The 20,471-nt window shown below is 41.0% G+C and overlaps 1 protein-coding gene across 4 annotated transcripts in view; it reads right to left on the bottom strand.

Annotated features, from left to right (window-relative positions):
* The window catches only part of LOC126416046 (uncharacterized), a 116,680-nt gene that overhangs the window by 57,125 nt on the left and 39,084 nt on the right, over window positions 1–20,471 (bottom strand). Inside the window, exon 3 of one of the 4 annotated variants that reach the window (XR_007575406.1) lies at window positions 10,285–10,491. The exons of 2 other annotated variants lie outside the window; for them this stretch is intronic. The gene's annotated coding sequence lies outside the window, so the exon portion shown is untranslated. Of the gene's footprint in view, window positions 1–10,284; window positions 10,492–18,368; window positions 20,455–20,471 lie in introns of those variants that run through there. One more of the 4 variants, XR_007575405.1, reaches the window with a different exon arrangement.

Below are 20,471 nucleotides of genomic sequence, written 5' to 3'. Positions count from 1 at the left end.
CCTTGATTAGGACTTCACTGTAAGAAATACAATATTACTCACAGGAAAAACGTTTGCTTCCACAATAGAGACATTACATACAATATCAAATTTGTAACTTCATTAGAAGTTCACTTGCATGTTCATACAAATGGTTGATTAAAAAAGGTTCTTTTTTTAAATAACTGCAAGTAGGATGAAAAGATGTTGACACTTTCACTAACAAACATAAGTTGCGTTTTAATGTCAGGCTGCTTTATAAGCTTGACTATTTTTTTCAACTTCTCTGAAACTGAAGTTGATTTAGCAGCTAAAACTGTGAGGAAATATCTATTGATAGCATACCACTGATCCAAAATCCTTTGGGCTGCTGGGCTTACAGTTAACCAACGTGATGGCACATGTTTTAAGAATCAATGCTTAGGCAATCCAGCTTTCTCCTGGCATAGTTGGAAATCCTCCCATGTAGTAGGCCAGCCATGAAAATAGTGAAATATTGCACTAATAAGATTTACAACATCAGATCCAAAATGAATTATTAATTTTATGCAAACTGTATGTTCCTATATCAAAGATTTGCTGCATACTGCTAGGACATTTTCATTATTAATTTTAATATTGTCTGATTCACATTTGGATTGTCACAAACTGATCATCAGGAAATTCCTTAAGCGAAGATTTGCTTTCCCTTCTGTGAAAACAAGGTATGCAGATCTTTCGCCTTAGCATGAAGATGATTTTCAACAGCCTCTTCTTTAGTTGTTAATCAGTAGTGCATTGCAATTTGTATTTCTTTTTTGCTGGCTTCATTTGTGATCTCACCATAATATAGCAAATGCCGAATGTCTTGAATCATCTGCAGTTTGGTCCCAGAAATAGGGTCCTAAGCCTCAGTAATCAAATACACCTTCTTCGATGGAGACAAAGTAAAATCATCAGACACAGAATTTCCAAGCGTCTCTCTGAAAACCTCTCCAACATCAGTGCAATGAGTAATTACACAATCCTGATTTTACAATCCACATCTATTCCATTTCACTGCTTTTTCTTTGTTACATAAAATGAAAATTTCATCTGCCCATGTGGTACAGTTTTTGGTCATTATTCAGAAGCTGCTGAGCCTCACCATTTGAACCGATTTCATCTACACTTTTTCCAATCTTATTGAAGAGGGTGTAGTTTTGTCTTACATTTGTTCTTATGAGCTTTCGTTCCAACATGTTGATCAACTCTTGAGAAACTGTGGTCAGTACTAAAATCACTCTGACACACTATGCAGAACAGTGATATTTCTGAACTTTTCTTGGCCCGTGATCAATTAAATACCGGTACCCATTTTTATCTAGATATTTGAACCACATTTGCTTCACCTCGAACTTCTCCCTGTCTGTGTCCTATGAACTTCATCACAACCATAATGGTTTACTGCAAAATTACTTCTGGAAAGAAGTGTAGTTAAATACACAAGACATTATTCATTAATAATAGAGATTTTCAATAAAATATCATTTTTACAATTTTCAGGGGGCCATTAGAAAACTGTAAAATTCAGAAAATGTCAGTTTTTGCAATCAAGGTGAAAATGAACGAAACATTCCACTACCTTGTATTTTAAATCATCCACCACGATTTGTGTAATTCAAAGCATATTTCTGTTCTAGTAAAATCAGTCCTCGTTCCCTGTTGACTGCCTATTATAACAACAGAAAATTCTGCGCTGAATGTACATTACTCAGATTTGATTTTTTGGTTCAGTTTCAGAACAATATAGAGACAACTGGCACGTCTTTCTCTTGATATACGTCTATGAGGGAAGTAATTGAACTTACCTCCAGAAGCAAGTAAGTGTCGGGAAATGGTAAACAAGAGACTTTTCTGCCAGGCATGTCAGCAGGGTTAACAATGTAAATTTTGTAACGTTAATATGCTATGGTAGAAATCGCATACAGTAGAGGTGTGTTCTCTCTCTCTCTCTCTCTCTCTCTCTCTCTCTCTGCCTCCATGAAAATGCATATTGTATCTGTTTACTACACAATGTAATTGTAATACACTATTATTACTTCCAAAGAAGCTTTCACTGCAGTGACAGTAGCCCTTTCACTGCAGTGACAGTAGCCCAAATTTCACTAACTTTGCCTACTTAAAATTTATGATTTGATTTTTTAATTGAATTTCGCTTATACTGAATGCTCGAACAATGATGATTCTGCAAATATACATACATTAAAATTTGTTTTTGCTGTGCTTACTAAGTCCTGAGAACACCGATTCTAACAGTGTATTGCTGTTATACTTAAGTATAATATTGCTGAGTGCATTTTAGTTCAAGTCATGCGATATTTGGGATGTATCTTATCAATTCCATTTTCAGTGTGCTTATGCGCTTTAAACAGTTTATAAATGTTGAAAGATCCCTGCTCTTAAGGGTTTGCATGCAGTGTAAGAACTCTTGGGGGGATATATGAGAGAGAGAGAGAGAGAGAGAGAGAGAGAGAGAGAGAGAGAGAGAGAGAGAGAGAGAGAGAGAGATAGGCAGTATCCTACACTGTCGGTGAGCTACAAGTTGAAACTGTTCATAAAATTTATTTTCAATTATTTTCCTTGGTGTTCCACAACAAAACTTTAAAATACTCTCATAACATGTCATATGTAAATCTCACTTTTACATATAATCACTAATAAAATACCTTAAGACACAATGCTAATCCAAAAGTAGTTACTATACCAATTAATTCTTTTGAGTGTATTATAATGGTCTTTCACAACCAAAACTAACAATTCTTTTGCACATGTAATGGTTTTTGCACAGCTACAAAATTCAATGTGGCATGACTGACACATACAGTGGCCAAGAATGAGGTCAAACTCAGTAAATGAATGTTTCCAATAGCAGCTGAAATCAGCAGCATATTCCCAGCAGCTAGCTACATGTCCTGCCTCCAACCAATATCTGACAGTCTAAGTCGCAACTCATCCTCATTGGAATTACAGCCACCATTAAGTATGCACCATTTATACCATAAAAAGAGAAGAGTAAGTCGCGCAAAAGCTGATGGTACTGTACAACACTGTCTCCTTGCACGTTCCCTCACCCTGCAGCCAACAGTGTCCTCCTACAATCACTCCCTGCACACCCCTGGACAGGGAGTTACTGTAAATGCAGGAACTGAAAGAAACCAAAATGCTAAGACAATGATTAAGACCAGTTGTAACATGAAATATGCCTCATTAAGCTTCACTGGAATTATTAAAATTTAAAGAAAAAGGTACTTTAGGGAGCAAACTGAAGAAAGTACCTCTGCAAAAAAAGGGACTTCAGGGACCAATGGGACCTCCACTAAATATCCTGAAATTCACTTAAATAGTCCTGAGTATATAAATAATTCCAGACTTTAATGCTAGGTCATTACATATTGTATTCTTCCTCGAGCCCTGCTACAGTACTTAAGGTTGTCAATTTTCTATCTTGTAAATGATAAATTGTGAAATAATATCTTATCTTCAGTTTATTTATGCCTTTATTAAGAAGTACTGAGTTTATACATGTTCTCCATTAATGATAAAGACTTTTGTGTATTTTCAGTCTTTTAAATTATTCAGAAGTGGTTGTTTCAGTGATGTAAAAATTGTACAGCATCATTTACACGTTTCAGTCATTTCAATATTTATTGTTGTTGTTTATTTTTGTGCTTTAGGGCACAAAACTGCTAATATGATAAGCACCAATATCATAAGCACCAATATCATAAGGTAAGGAAAAAAGTTATAATAAAAATTAAATACAAGGACCTCTCATCACCACCAGAAGTTCATAAAGACAGTCTTATCAGCAGAAAAGCAGACGCCACTGTTGATACTCCACAAGTTAAGATGATCAAGGCATCGCTGAAGATGCCACTCAAGTAGACAGGTTCACTGAGAGGTGCAATAGATCGCGAAGTCATCAAATGAAAGGAGAGTCTGAGATACATGGTGTGAGACAATCCATAGAAGGCTTAATGGTTATGGAAAAATACGATGACGCTGAGCACAGAACCATGAGGCACTCCATTCCCTTGAATAAAAGGGTCTGACAGAGCCAAGCCCATATGTATCTTAAAAAAACGGTCTTTTAAAAATTTCCAGATAAAAAGGCGCAGGCAACCCCAGAAGCACCACTCGTACGTAATACAGACAATACCCATCCGTCAGAAGGGTCATACACCTTCGCCAAATCAAAAAAATACGGCCGAGTTCGAGTCTCGGTCCGGCACACAGTTTTAATCTGCCAGGAAGTTTCATATCAGCGCACACTCCGCTGCAGAGTGAAAATCTCATTCCAGGGTGACAAGATGATCAACTGCAGAACGGTGCCTAAGGAATCCACACTGGGCGGTAGTGGGGAGATTCCGAGACTCGAGCCACCACACTAGCCGATCATTAACCGTACATTCCATCACCTAGCAGCCGCTACTGGTGAGGGAAATTGGGTGGTAGCTGGAAGGAAAGTGCTTGTCCTTACCAGGCTTCGATATGGGAATGACAATGGTCTCACACCAACGACTGGGAAATGTTCCATCTGTCCAAATGTGATTATATGTATTGAGGAATATGCACAGGCCCTCAGGAGACAGGTGTCGCAACATCAGAACGTGAATGCCATCTGCTCCTGGAGTGGATGACTGGGATGAAGACAGTGCACGTTTAAGCCCCCTCATAGTAAAAGCAGTATTGTAACATTCACAATTCTGGGAGGAGAAAGATATTGTCTTTGCCTCCACCGCCTGTTTCAGATGTAGAGGTAGTGGCAGTGGGTGGAACTTGAAATGTCTGCAGAATATCAGCCAAAGGTGTTAGAGATACCAAGAGGGTATACAGTGACATTGTTCACTATGGTCAGACCAGGAACGGGTGAATGAAGTGCAATTCCTGAATGCCGACAGAGATTACCCCAAACAACAGAAGAGGGAGTAAAACTATTACAAGAGCTTTGAAGAGAAAGCCAACTAGCTTTCTGTCCTTGAAAATACAGTGACACACATGTAGCTGTTTATAACTGATACAGTTTGTCATTGTGAGATGGCATTTAAAAACGTGGAGAGCTGTGGATTGCATCGTGGCATGCCTTACTCCACCAGTGGACGGAGCACATCACAGAGAGGAAGAGGTACAAGATATGGCACATTCTGCAGCAGTAAGGATGGCTTTTGTAAGATATTCTACATGGTCATCAATGCAGGAGACGTGGTGTTCATTGAAAGCAGCCAGTGAGGAATAGAGCTGCCAGTCAGCTTTGGAAGGCTGTCAGTTGGTTGGGCACACAGATGGGATAGACATTAGCAAACAAATGACAGAAAGGAAATGGTCACCCAAATGCGTGTCCACTCAAGACGACGAGCAAGCTGAGCAGTACAGATCGAAACGTCCAAGTAGGAAAAGAATGAGTGGAAAATAAACATTATACCCACATTAGATTGAGCTGGTTGAAGATATCTACTAGGGGAGAGCCTCTTGGACAGGGGCGTGGAGAGTCCCACAGGGAATGGTGGACATTGAAGTCACTGAGCAGCAAAAAGGGAGGAGGAAGTTGAACAGTCCATTGCAAAATATCTAGCTTGGTGACAGCGGAAGATGATAGTGAGTAGATGCTGCAAACAGAAAAGGTGAAACTGGGAAGGGAAAGATGTACAGCAACAGCTTGAAGCTAGGTGTGGATGGAAATGGTGTGACCATAGACATCGTCTCGAATGAGCAACATGACTACCTCATGAGCTGGAGTCCCCGCCTCAAGCGAAGGTCAAAACAGGCTCAAGAGGTGAAAACCGTCGTGAGGTCGTAATTTTGTTTCCCGGAGGCAGAAAATAACTGGACAGAATGATTGCAAGAGGAGCTGTAATTCAACACTATTGGAATGCTGCAAATGTTCCACTGGAGGATAACCACATCTGATGATAATAATAAACTTTTACAGTCGTGGACATAGTCAGTCAGTACACACATGAACAATAATAATAGTTTAGTAGTAGAAATAAAGTACATACAACATTAAAAATCCTTGATGGAGTACAAACATTTAGCAATTAACAGCTGCTTTAATTTTATTTTAAATATGTTTCCTTTTAACATTTTTATGGTATTTGGCAGTCTGTTGTAAAAAAAAATCTTCCAGCAGAAAATGGATTATGATCAGTTGCTTTTTTTATTTCTGAATTTTATGTGGTAATCCTCTTTCTTCCTTGTATTATAACTATGGATATCACTATTTATTATACTGTGCTCCATAATTTCTTTTACAAACAGTATAGTCCTTAGAACATATAATGAATACACTGTTAGTATATTATACTTAATGAAGTATTCTCTAGAGGATTGACGTTTACTAATATTTGCTATTATCCTAATTGCTCTCTTCTGGGCTCTAAAAGCCCTATCTATGTATACTGTTGGTGCCCTGCCCCAAATCTCAATCCCGTGTTGTAGGTGGGAGTGTATAATACCAAAATAGATTTGTCTTAAGACTGGTGACGCTATTATGCTAGAAACGCGTTTTAGCAGGAAGGTATTACACGAGATTTTTTAACACATGTAGCTGATGTGCTCCTTCCATGTAAGATGTTCATCAACTATAATACCCAGGAATTTATGTTTATCAATTGTTTCAATTGATAACTCTGGCTCAGTATCCACTTGTCTTGATTTGTAATTTAGCATAAACTCCATTAGAATTGTCTTTTCCTTATTTAATGCCAATTTCCTTTTAGTCATATATTCTGTGATGAGGCTAGTGTTCTTCATATTATTTTGCACTGCTAGCTGTCTTGTAGGGCCCCAGCTTATGAAGGAGGTGTCGTTGGCATAATTCACAGGGTCTGCATTTTTTTTAAAATTATTGTATCATTGATGTACACATTGAACAGAAAAGGCCCAATAATACTTCCCTGAGGGACTCCACAGTTAAGAATTTTATAAGATGATTTTACTGTTTGTATAAGTCCTCCGGTTGTATGATACAACTTAACACATTGTCTCCTGTCAGCAAGGTATGATCTTAACAAATCTAATGCCACTCCTCTGACCCCATAAGTTTCTAACTTATGTAGAAGAATGGAGTGATTTACAGTATCAAAAGCCTTAAATAGGTCTAGATAGGTGCCAATAACTTTGTTTCCAACATCAAGTTTATTCAATACTGCTTGAATAAATGTGGCTATGGCTGTTATTGTAGACTTGCCCTTCCTGAAACCGTGTTGAGAACTTTTTAAGATATTGTACTTAGAGAAAAATGATTCCATTTGATCAAGAAATAGTCTTTCCAACAACTTACTAAGTTCTGATGTCAATGAAATAGGCCTATAATTTTGTACATCAGTAGTTTTTCCCTTTTTATGCACTGGTCTTATTTCAGTGACTTTTAACAAGTCAGGAAATGACCCCTGTGTGAAAGAGCTGTTTATTAAATGTTGCACTGGCTTTATTAACTCATTACTGCATTCTTTCAGAAATTTGGCTGAGATGTCATCCCAGCCAATGGATGTACTTGCTTTTAAGTTTGAAATGGTTCTCAGGATTTTCTGTTCGGTAACACACCTCAGGAAGAACGAATTACTGACATTACTGGGATTTAGCACCTGTGGTGGGTTGATCACATCCTCCTTACTCATCTTACTAAATTGATCTATGAAACTCTCGCATACTTCTTTTGGGTCACTAACCAATTTTTCATTGCCCATTATTATTATGTTGTTACACAATGCCTTGTCATTCCCCCCCACTTTCCTTCTTTACTATAATCCACGCTGTTTTGCTAACATTACAGGATTGACTCATCTGTTCTGCATACTTCTGTGCCTTTAATTTCTTAAGTGCTTCCCTATAGGTTTTTCTACAGGCTTTGCATTTAGACTGAAAGTACTGTAGTTTGGTGTCTTTAAAAAGAATAAATAGATCATTCATGTCATTCTTTAATTTCATCAAATTAGGGGGGAGTTTAAGATTCCTAGAACTGTCAGTTTTCTTTAGTATTTTGGCCCTTGGGCGTACTAGATTCAGACAATGGGTTAATGTTGTATAAAATATTTCCCACTTTTCATTAATGTCTTCTGTTGCATATAGGCCTACCTGATACCAGTTTGTGTGTGCCAGTTTTTCCTTTAATGCATGATAGTCAAACTTTCTTTTATAAGTAAATTGTTCCTTATGAGACACTATTTCTTTGTCAGTGTGAAGCTCTAGGACTAATGCACTATGATCCGAAATGTGGTTCTCAACAGTTCCAACTACAAGGTCCTCCTTACTTAAGTTTGTAATAACATGGCCAACGCATGTCTGAGAGTCACCTGTAATTCTTTTTGGTGTTGAATTCACGTGGTTGTAATTATAGGACTGTAATATATCAATATATCTAAGGTAACTTACACTATTAGTTAAGGAGTCAATGTTCACATCCCCTACTATTATAGTTTTTTTTATGAGGTGAGAGTTTATCAATAAGTTCCTCTAAATGGCAAAAGAATTCTTCCATGTTACTGTTAGGGGATCTGTACAGGCTAGCTATTATTAAACTGCTATATCTGAGCTTTATTCTTATGGCAGCTATTTCAAAGACCATCTCACATGCAAGTTTATCTATCCAATCAATTTTTTCGCACTGGACATTATTTTTGGCATAAATACCAGCACCACCACCTTTATGTTGTTCCCTGCAATAGACACTGACAATTTTATAATTACTTAAATTAATGCTGCATAATTCTTCAGTTTTGCACCCTAGTTCATTCACAAGATAAATATGAGGGCTACTAACACTTAGAAATTCGTCAATTTGTTCAATTTTATTGGTAATATATTGGACATTTTGCGATATTATTTTGATTTTACTGTGATTTGCGATGTTGTCAAGTACTTCGCCTTCACGTATGTATGGAGAAGGCTGAGTTAGTCTAAAAAAGTTTGTCGGAATTCTTTCAGTTGTGAACAAACTGTTTTTATATATTAAGTTTTTCAGTTCGATTCTTTCTTTTATGATTAAACTTAATTTTTCACACAAATAGCGTTTACCTGCATAATTTAAGTGCAATCCGTGGGATGTGTGTTGACCTCTACCCAACTTTCCTATATCTAGAATAGAACAATTTCCATAGTTTGAACATAGTGCCTTAATTCTAATATTCGTTTTCCGTATTTCCTTGTTTACGCATGATTGTAGATCAGATCGTGCCGATGTGGAACAGTAGCGACAATTGTATTTTTCTGCTTATTTTCTTCAGGGAAATGCAGTTATCAGCTTCATCTCTTCCCACGTCATTTGCACCACTTACACAAAATATAAAGTCGTTGCTACGCAACATTTTTCCTTTTAGGTTGGCGTCTTCTATAACGTTCTTTTTTTTTGTTTTCGTGCCGGGTTTCACAACACTACTCACTTGAAGATGATTGCTCGTGTCATTTAGGATTTCCGCGAGATTTCTTCCACGACTACCTGAGAGTAAAAGCACATTGCACTTCAGAGTTTGTTTCATACTACAAGAATTATACAGTTCATTGCAGGAGTCACTAACTTCACTGCAATGTTTATATTCACACTGAACTGTATCCATTTTCATTATTAATTGACATTATTCCGTTTGTTTTTGGGAGTTCATTACACTTCGTTTCGGCAATTTTCAAAAGTTCCTTACAATTTTTAACTGAGGATCTCGTATTGTATCGTAGTTTCGTACTTTTCACAGTGTTTCTTTCAAGTTTGCATTTACTATGTTCTTTATCAAGTTCTGTAGATTTACTGTGAGCACCTGTTGAGAGTACACTATACCTACTTTTATCAACAATATTTTGTTCACTTGCTACAATTGATACCCTTTTTGCTTTTTCAGCACTTACTTGTTTCCAGTCTTGCAATTTAGGTTTACTTGTCTGAGATACAGGAACACGTGTCGTCTGTGGCTTTTGCAGCACAGAATTTTCATTTGTTAGGCAGGAAATTTCACACCTTAATGCATCCATTGTGAACTGTAGACTTAATGGCTTCAAATGGTTCAAATGGCTCTGAGCACTATGTGACTTAACTTCTGAGGTCATCAGTTGCCCAGAACTTAGAACTAATTAAACCTAACTAACCTAAGGACATCACACACATCCATGCCCGAGGCAGGATTCGAACCTGCGACCGTAGCGGTCGCTGGGCTCCAGACTGTAGCGCCTAGAACCGCAAAGCCACTCCCGCCAACTGTAGACTTAATATGCGCTCTTTTAACTTCGTAATTTCTCCGTTGCAATCACTACAAGGTCACTTTTTCACCACTTCACTGTAACTTTTGTTCACTTTATCATCACATACAACTTCACTTGACACCATCTTGTTACATATAGGCAGGAGATTGGTCAAATAAGGTGGCTGTCACAGCAGTGAGTGTCCGAATTTGAACATGCACTACGACCAGGTTCAGAGGCTGGAGGATTCTGGTCCATTAGTTCGACAGAGGTGTCAGTATGTGCCTTTGGTTGGCCAGTGAACTGACTGTTGTTGGTGCGTTCCTGTGAAACAGAGGTTGGACAGGTGAGGGTACCACGTGGAGACACCAGTGAAGAAGAATGCCAAGGAAGAGAAGGGGAAGATCATTTGCCTTTGTTTGACTGCTTAGAACCTTGGTGTCTGTCAGGTGCAGACCCAGGCATTGGCTGGCTAGATGTGTGCAGAAAGTCATTGTGGGAGTACTCCTTTTTGGATTCCAGTGCTTCTGTTTGTGGGGAATGCAATTTCGCTGGTGCAGGTCTTTTGATGTGGTGTGCACCCGTAGCAGGTGAAGATGTGGGTGTGACCTTGGAGCTGGACAATTTCACAACAATGGCACTAAATTGGAAGTCCCAAGCCTGCGTAGCGATGTCCTTCGTAGGTCGGGGTGTAGCAAAAATTGTACTGTAACTGCCAGAAGGTGGTGTACAAGGTTTGCAGTGAGCCAACATTTTCCTAGCAATGTGAGTAGGAACCTTTTCCTTCAATCATATCTCCTACTTGGCTCTGTCAATGAGGCAGATTGGACAGTCATGGGAGGACACAGCACCCTTGCAGTTGATACAGTGAGAGGAAGGAGGTGGACACTCACCCTCATGAGTGACCCTGCCACAGGTTACGCATTTGGCTGTAATTTCACAAGATTCCTCGGTGTGGTTGTAGTGCTGACATGTTTTGCCATGCTTGAGAATCAAGACATGAGATCTAAAAGTAATAGCTTCTCAAGCAGCCTTAATTTTTGACGGAAGCACCACACGATCATATGTGAGGAATAGGGTGCACATTGGCACCAATTCTTTATCACAAACGTTGATGGTGTTGAGGCAGCTGACTTCAAATAACAGCCACAGTCTCCAACCATGTCATCATATGACAAAATTGTAATTCTTTATCAACCCTTTTCATGATGTGGTGAATTGCAATCACTCCCTGGTCAGTGAGATAAGCTGTTATTTCAGCCTCAGTCATGCCATCAAGTAGCTGAGTGCAATGACACCATGGGAGGAATTCAGAGTGTGGTGGGCCTCTAATTTAACTGGATAGCTGTGGAGAAGTGTTGTGTTAAGCAGTTTCTGTGGTTGAAAAGCAAAACCCATCTCCAAAAGCAAGGTCCCATTATGCAACCAAGAGCATGACTTTACAGGACCAGCAATGGTACCTACACCCTTCTGAATAATAAATGGATTAACTGTCATGAAAGTGTGACCATCTTCCATGCATAACACCATGAGGTAGCAGGTTGCAGCTGCAGCTGGGAGTTAGTTTGTGTGTGTGTGTGTGTGTGTGTGTGTGTGTGTGTGATGAGCACGCGCATTTGGTGCTTATGGGCACGCTACGGTGAGGTTATCAGCTTTCTTATGCAAATTAAAAGAGACAGTTAAAAAGCTGATACACAGGATACTAAAACACAAGTAAAACAACAAAGGAGCTAAAAGGAAGGCACAGCAAAATGTCACTGATTGACCACTTACATAAAATATGGGTGAGCCAGTCATCCTGCCAACATATAAAACTATGTCCCTAAAATCTTGGTAAAAAAGGACAATTCACGAAACTTGAAAACTCAACCACATTTGGTTGATCATTACCTAAAATAGATCGCAGATTCGTTGGCAAATCAGCCATGGCCTGCTGGTTGAAAAAATGAAATACAGTCCTATAAAATGTGGCGCACAGTGATCCGTATGCCACACGTGCCCCACATTGGAGGGTCCTGTCACGAGAGCAAGAATCCATGCTTCATAGGGCTGTGGTCTACACAGAGACGGGTGAGGAGGACCACTTTCTGTCAACATGGCTGGAAGGAGGTACACCACAGCCAAGTTGTGGGTTTTACTAGACGGAGCTCATCCTCCCAATGATGCAAGACTCTTGAGCTCAACAGCAAGGTCATAGCATACAGGGGGATGGCACACTGAAGCTGAAGTACCTCAGGATCAAGACATGCCTCCTTGGTTGTTATATCCACCCTTTTGTTACCCACAGTAAGACACCTCCGTCCACAGCCAGTGTAGTTAGAGGGGGCATCCAGGATAGCCTGGAAAGCTCTATCTGCTGGGTACAAATGTTTCAATGAGTGAATGGCACTCAGAGAACCTGAACAGACAAGAAATTTGGCACTGGAAGAATGTTTCATCTGCTCCAGTGCCCACAAGATAGCATATAATTCTGCATGAAAGGCTTGAGGCAGTCTGACTGAGGACACGATACAGGAAAACAGCAGAGCAACCAACAGAATCCCCGTTTTGACCCATCCGTAAAAACAGCTACATAGTTGCAGTGCTCTGCTAAAATGTCAGAAAATATCACACTAAGAAGCAGGAAGCAGGAGCAATCTAACCTGTAATGCATCGAATCTAAAATCACTCTGTCCCTCTCCAGTAACCAGAGCAGCAGACAGTTAAAACATGAGTTTGGGGCTGTACTTGCTCCACCCCGAATGACTCCAGCACACGCTGCACACTGACCCCAAATTGCACCGTGGCCTGTGGTTGGTCGGAGTAAAGGCGTTCCAGAGGCAGACGAGCAACAGGTACGGGTGAACTTGGAGCTGCAAGGAACTTAAATGCCTGATGCACCATGAAGAACTGCTGCCGGATGGTAAGTGGCAGTTCCCCAGCCTCAGCACAGAACCAGCCAAATTCTTCATGGTGGAGAGCGTCAGTGAACTTCAAATAATACAGCCTCACTGAACGATACACCGTGCACCCATAGTCCAGCCATGGATGCACAAAAGCCCTCATATCTGCAGAAAACTGAAAATACATCTTTGCAGACCACTCCTCTAACCTCCGCACTGTAAGTTACAACTGATGGATCGCTGTTGCAACACCATAAGAGGAACAGAAAACAGCAACGTCAACCACAAATGAAGAGCATTGTACATAACTCCTTACTGTAGACATGATACTGTTTATGGTTACAGCAATGGGGATAACACTTAAAACACTGCCCTGAGAGACACCATTCGCCTGCTGAAAATGATCTGACAGCAAGTCAGCAATCTGTGTCCTAAAAAACCACTGAGACAGGAGAGACCGTATGACGATGGGAAGGTGACCACAAAAGCCCCACTGATGCAGTTGTGCAAGAACAGAATATAATGTCTCATAGCAGTATCATACACCTTACTGATATTGAAGAATATACAGATACAGTGATGGTTACATAGGAAAGACTATTGAATAGCTGCCTTGAGCAGGGTCAGGTTGTCTCCAGTGGACCAACACACAGAACGACTAAGGAGTTGCCTGGTCTCTAACAGCCAGACCACATGGCGGTTAACCATTCGCTCCAGAATCTTTCCTATGCAGTTCATTAAGGCGATACTTCTGTAACTACAGGAGATGTACGGTCCTTTCTTGGTTTTAGGAGAGGTATGAGAATTGCCTCCTCCACAAGTTGAGGAAATTGCTTGTCTGCCATATAAGATTAAAACATCAGAGGATGAAGTCCTTTGATGCCGCAGGCAAATGTTGAAACAAGCAGCACCGGATTTGGTCATGACCCAGTTCAGTGTCACGAGACTTAGATAGTGCTGTTTCGAGCTCCCCCATGGAGAAAGGAAAGTTTTAGGCCTCGGAACTGTTGGATCTGAAGTCCAACTTGCCCCTCTTTACAGTTGCACAGTAGCAACAAAATGCCAGATTTTGGCTTGTATTGCCTGTAGTCTGTGCAAAATGAGCAGCTAGCATCTGAGTGATGTTTCTGGGTGTTGGGAGAGACACCTGGTTCAGCACTGCTGCTATTGGTAAGTGACTGTGTTTACAGGAAATCCTTTGGATGGCTTCTCATACTTTCATAAAATAAGTGGGCCTCCTAAAATGACAAAGACTGTGGTGTGGATAGGTCAGCAGCATGAAGGATTACACACAGAACGTGCTCCACCCATTCCTGGACGCTGGCATGGTGCTCAAACCCAGGCAACTGGTTGAACAGTACCCAGTTAACTTCGCTCATCAGCCATTTTGGTGGTGACTGTTCCTGCAATTCTCCATCCAGTAGGTGGATCCACAGTGTGCAGTGGTCAAAGGAATAAAGGTCATCAGCTGCTTCCCACTGCAGAGTGTGCAAGTGCTGGAGAGCAGAAAGAGAGGTCGATGGCAGAGAACGACCCAGTAGCAGCTGAGAACTTTGTGGGACTGCTTTTGTTAAGGATGCACAGCTCATGAATCATCATGAGGTTCTCGAACACTCGAATCCTGTGGTAAGTACAGCATGAGCCCCATAATACATTATGGGCATTGAAATCACCAAACAGGAGAAATGGGCAGGGGAGTTGTTCAATATGGTTGTGAGGGCCTCAGAGTCTATTGCATCCTGTGGAGGTAAGTACAGGGAGCAGATAGTGATCATCAGACTCAGATGAACTGCAACAGCTACTGCTTGTAGGTCAGGGGGGTGAGTGGAGGAGTGGTGTGTGTTATTTACAAACACAGCAACACCTCCCTTGGCTCGTTCCCCAGTCAGGTCTTCCTTACAGTGGAGGGTATAGTCCCACAGTACAGGGGCCATCAGTAGCTTTGAAATGTGTTTCCAGTAAACACAAGCACAGGGGTTGGGCCTGGGAGCAATTTATCATGGTGGTTGGATTCTCACCCTTTGGAGATACCATGAGCTCTGCAATGGTGGTAAATTGTCACTTTCTCTGATGTTCTCGGAGGGGCTATGGGCTCGAAAACAACAGCAGCTTGACAGGTACACTGACAAATGCAGGTACTGGTGCTGACACTACAAACGTTTGTTTGAGTAGAAGCATTGGCTGTCGAAATACGCTGTTTAAGGACAGAAGCAGAAGATGTAGTGAATGTGGGAGGCTGCATGGCCTTATAAATCTTCTTGGCCTTTCTATATGGAATGTGTTTTGAAGTCTTAATCTCCTGTATCTTCTGCTCTTCAAAGAAGACACTGCAATCCCTACTCCAGGCAGATTGATCCCCAGAGCAATTTACACACTTTGGAGGGGAGGAGCAGCCAATGACATCATGGGTGGTCTTGCCGCATTTGCCACAAGCGGCTTCACCCTTAAACATCCTAAGGTGGTGTGCCCAAAATGCTGCACTTAAAAACAGCGCATTGTTAGGGACATATGGCCATATGCTTAGACGAAAAAAACCTGTCTTGATATGCTCTGAGAGTTTCAAGCTATAGAAGGTAAGGATGAAAGAGTCAGATTTTATGAGATACCTATCATCTTTTCAATATAGTCTGCATGTCAACAATCCCCTCCTGAGCCCACTCATCCTTCAATTCCCCCTTGGAATGTCGACAGGATCTCGACAGGTCACAACACCTTTGCTAGAGTTCAAGGTGTTTTGGCACTCCACGTCGATGGCATATTCTCCAAAGCATTTAGCTTTTCGGAGGTTTGTTGGTTGTTGGGAACTAACAGTTTCAACCAACAGCATGCCACTACACAGTCTTTTAATGGATTTCAGTGAACCTGTGTTGCCCTCCAAAGCTTTCCGAATACAAAATACAAAACTTCATCAAAGCTGTCTTGTTTCTGTTTCAAAATTAAAAACACATTCTGACTGCAGTATGTGTTCTGTTACTATCCATGGACAAATTCTGTATAACCCCCGAGTTTAGAGGACTGGCTACACAAGCCCTCTGATTTGACTGGGTGTTAGTACCTATTGGCGGCCCACCCATCCTGCTGGGAGATGGAACAGGAAACTTCGAAGCATCCATTTCAATCCCACAAGCAGCTAGGAAAATAATAGTTACTTAGAGTCCTGCATGCCTAGGTAAGCCTTATGCAACTGAGGCTTGGCAGGTTTCCCATTAATGACTGTTCCACCTCAACAGCCATGCATCTCATCAGCATGCAGCACACCTTGGGACTGAGGTTATATAATTTCATCCTCATGATCTGGGCTGTCAAGCAAAGATCCTTGTTCCCTGACACACACAACATTGCACTGTTGTGCTGCACGGTGGTTGATGAAGCATGTCCAGAGCTTACAGTGACAAGGGACTCGGGTCCCTTACCAGTCCTCTACTCAGGAACTCGGGTCGCCAAGCCCATACCCAGCAAACAAATGCTGAACCCCTGAGGGCCCATAAGATGCATCAATTCTTTCACCTCAACCCATTTACATTTTTGAGATGAGGATCTCATTGCGGAGAAATCCCCCATGACTGTCAGCATCTCTGATGACACGCTCCTTCCTGCTGGGGGCCCCCATCTGGGCAGGTTCACCCACCGTATGTGATATCCACACCTTACGTCACACCTTCCAGACTCCAGACAGAGGGCCGATCACCATAGAGGAAGGTGCCAGCTCATGCAGCCATCCCTTCCTGGGCCTGGCCTTTACCACAGCTGGGAATTAAGTGTTACCTGTCACCTTTTAGGCATCAAATGCATGAGCCAGCCTTTAGGAATTCACAGGGAGGAAGATGAAGAAAAGGAAAAAGAGAGACCACAAATGCCAAAGCAAAGGAAGGATAAGAAAAGAAAGGACAGGGAAAGAAAGGAGAGTGGACAGGATGAATCCATATACAGTTTGACCAAGAACTTCGTTTCCCTGAAGAATGCATACGACTCAAGTCACCAAGAGAGATGGAGAGAAAAAGAACAGCAGGAGGATAGACAAGCATCATGAAAAGGGAAGTAGTGCTGCAAAGGCTGGGTGCCCATCGTAGCCAAGCACATACTCACCAAAGAGTGGTGAGCCCTTTGTGTGGACAATAATTGTTACAAAAGCCTGCAATCTATGTTCTTAATGAAGTCTGATTATTATCATTATTATGCAAATCATTACTTTGCATTGAGAGTTAATAGTAACACAGTTTTGTCACACCACTTACCAACAATGACATCTGTGCCTGAGGCTACAATTTGCTTGGCTTAAAGAAAAGGTATTTTACAGAACATCTTATGTAACAAGAGGAGAAAAAAGGAATTCACACTTTCTTTTCAATCTTTGATTAAATGTTTTGTCTCTCCTCTTGTCGGCAACACGATGCAACCTCCCTTTGGCAACATTTTACCTTCTTATTTACATTTAAAAAATTAGCAAAGAAAAGCGGGAGTAGCACTACAATATTGAGAGGCCAGTATTAAATTTCCCTGACTCCTGAACAGGGATTGACAAGAGATTTTCAAACTTACACCACATATTGGTCAAAGTGCCCATTGCTGAGCCAACAAGTGAATGGGAAGAGTTACCTCAGAATATACTCATATTGCTGTATATCATATGTGAATAAAAATAAGCAAAATAGACTAATTTTCATGCTGGACTACCACTTACTGCTGATACTGTTTGAATGGTAAATGTAGCAGCATTCAGTTTTTGTACAAAATCCTGAACACAGTCTTTTTATGCCAGCTTACTATCTACTTGAACATCCAGGAATCTGAACTGTTCACACTCATTAATCATATGCCAATTCTGTGTTTTAGTTGAATTGTATGTTAGAAACCATTAAGACTGAATATTACTGTAATTTAGTAGCAATTTATTTCCTACAAGCCATGAACTTATGTCTTGACCATCACTATCTGACGCAATGCCTTTGTTGCACTCGTCATCCTCTGCTATGAAGCTAGTGAATCACTATTTTAAAATCACCTGTCATATTAAAAGGCATATCATTTAGGTTATTAACAGTAGCAGTCCCAGCATGACTCTGGCTGCAACCTCACAGACCCTCATTACTGTACAGAATGACCTTTTGCTGTCTCTACTTAAGGTATTTAAAGTGTGATAGGAGCCAACTGGAGCTACTCCTCTTATTCCACAATGGTCCAACTTCTGCAGTAATATTCTGTGATCAACAAATCAAATGCTGTAGCTAAATCAAAGAAGATGGCTGGTATTCCCACTGTTTTGTTTAATCTGTCCAGTGCCTTACAGAGAAAAGGAAATACAGCATTTCCAGTTGTTAAACTTTTTCTAAAAGCAATATGTACATTTGACAGAAAATTATATGAACCAAAATAATCCATTACTTTTATATTTACAGCATTTTCAATAGCTCTCGCAAACACTGATGGAATAGAACATATCTTTCTTCTTTTTTACACTGAAGTGCCAAAGAAACTGGTATAGCCATGTGTATTCAAATACAGAGATATTTAAATAGGCAGGATACGGTTCTATGGTCAGCCATGCCTACATAAGACAAGTGTCTGGTGCAGTTGTTAGATCGGTTACTGTTGCTACAATGGCAAGGTATCAAGACTGAAGTGAGTTTGAATGTGATGGGACACAGCATCTCCGAGATGGTGATGAAGTGGGGATTTTCCAATACAACCATTTTGCAAGTGTACCGTGTATATCAGGAAGCCAGTAAAACATCAAATCTCTGACATCGCTGCAACCGGAAAAAGATCTGCAAGAACGGGACCAACGAAGCCTGAAGAGAATTGTTCAACATGACAGAAGCTTTCCTCACCAGGACGTCAACATCAACATCGGACAATCGATGACTGGAAACATGTTGCCTCATCGGACAAGTCTCGTTTCAAATTGCATTGAGCAGATGGACATGTACAGGCATGGAAGCAACCTCACGAATCCATGGACCGTGTATGCCAGTAGGGAACTTTTCAAGCTAATGAAGGCTCTGTGATGGTGTGGGCCATGTGCAATTGGAGTGATATGGGACCCCTGATATGTCTAGATATGACTGACAGGTGACATGAACGAAGCATACTGTCTGATCACCTGCATCCATTCATGTCCGTTGTGCATTCCAACGGACTTGGGCAATTCCAGCAGGACAATGTGACAACCCACACATCCAAAATTACTACAGAATGGCTCCAGGAACACTCTTCTGAGTTTAAACACTTCCGTTGGCCACCAAACTTCCCAGACAAGAACATTATTGAGCATATCTGGGATGCCTTGCAACATGCTGTCCAGAAGAGATCTACAACCCCTCGTACTCTTACGGATTTATGAACAGCCCTGCAGGATTCATGGTTTTGGTTCTCTCCAGCACTACTTCAGACATTAGTTGAGACATGCCACATCATGTTGTGGCACTTTTGCATGCTCGCGAGGGTCCTACATGGTACTGGACAGGTGTACCAGTTTCCTTGGCTCTTCAATATATGAAGTGGTTTCACTATTGAATACTTAAATCATTCATGAACTGACCATTCCTAAAGGAAAAATTACAAATGTGTCTAAGTACTAGGTAAATGTGCAGCACATTGCTTTAATATTCTGCTAAATGCCCCATCGTATCCATTAAGAGTTCTTAGTATTTAGAGGTTTAATTACTGTCTCAACCTCCCACTTGTCAGCATCACAGAGATGTATTTCAGATAGCAGTCTTGGAAAGCTGTTTTCACAGCTTACTGACATCATTGACTTTATTATGAATATTTATTTGAAAGAACAATCTCTTGAGATGATAACTACCAATATTTATTCATGTAGTTTGGCGGAAAGTCGTATCTTTTTGACAAAATTGATGTGATGGCCATGGCATCAACGGTCCTTATTTAGTGAGAGATGACCATATCTAACAACCTGTAATGCCATCTATCAGCTGGTTATGACTACTTTCCCTGCATCACACATGATAATATGGAAACTAATTACAATGCTGCAACTGCACTTTAAGAATATCACCGGCTGAAAGGATTACGGAAGAGCCCTCTTTCTCCACCTGCTGAGTGGAGCATGATGTGAAGCAGTTCGAATCAACTGAAGAACTGGGTGTCACCCGGGAAGGCGCCACAACCAGTTGCACCACAGATAGTTGATGAAATCACTGTTGCTACAGCAGACAACACTGCACGCAATTCCCGATTGTCAGGCAGAGAACGTGCACTGTCACGACAGATGAAAACCCTGTGGTCCACTGTACGGAAGCTGTTTCGAACCATTCTCAAATGGTATCCATACAATGTCCATACCATACAGTAGCTTGCAGTGCAGGACGCACGATGATGTGTTGACTTCACTCTCCGCTTTCCCACAAGGAAAGAAGTTGACGAACGCTGACCCTGGACCATCCTATGGACAGATGGAGC

The sequence above is a fragment of the Schistocerca serialis genome, chromosome 8 (assembly GCF_023864345.2).
Source record: "Schistocerca serialis cubense isolate TAMUIC-IGC-003099 chromosome 8, iqSchSeri2.2, whole genome shotgun sequence".
Taxonomy (NCBI): domain Eukaryota; kingdom Metazoa; phylum Arthropoda; class Insecta; order Orthoptera; family Acrididae; genus Schistocerca; species Schistocerca serialis.
This window is presented reverse-complemented; position numbering and strand designations above follow the sequence as displayed.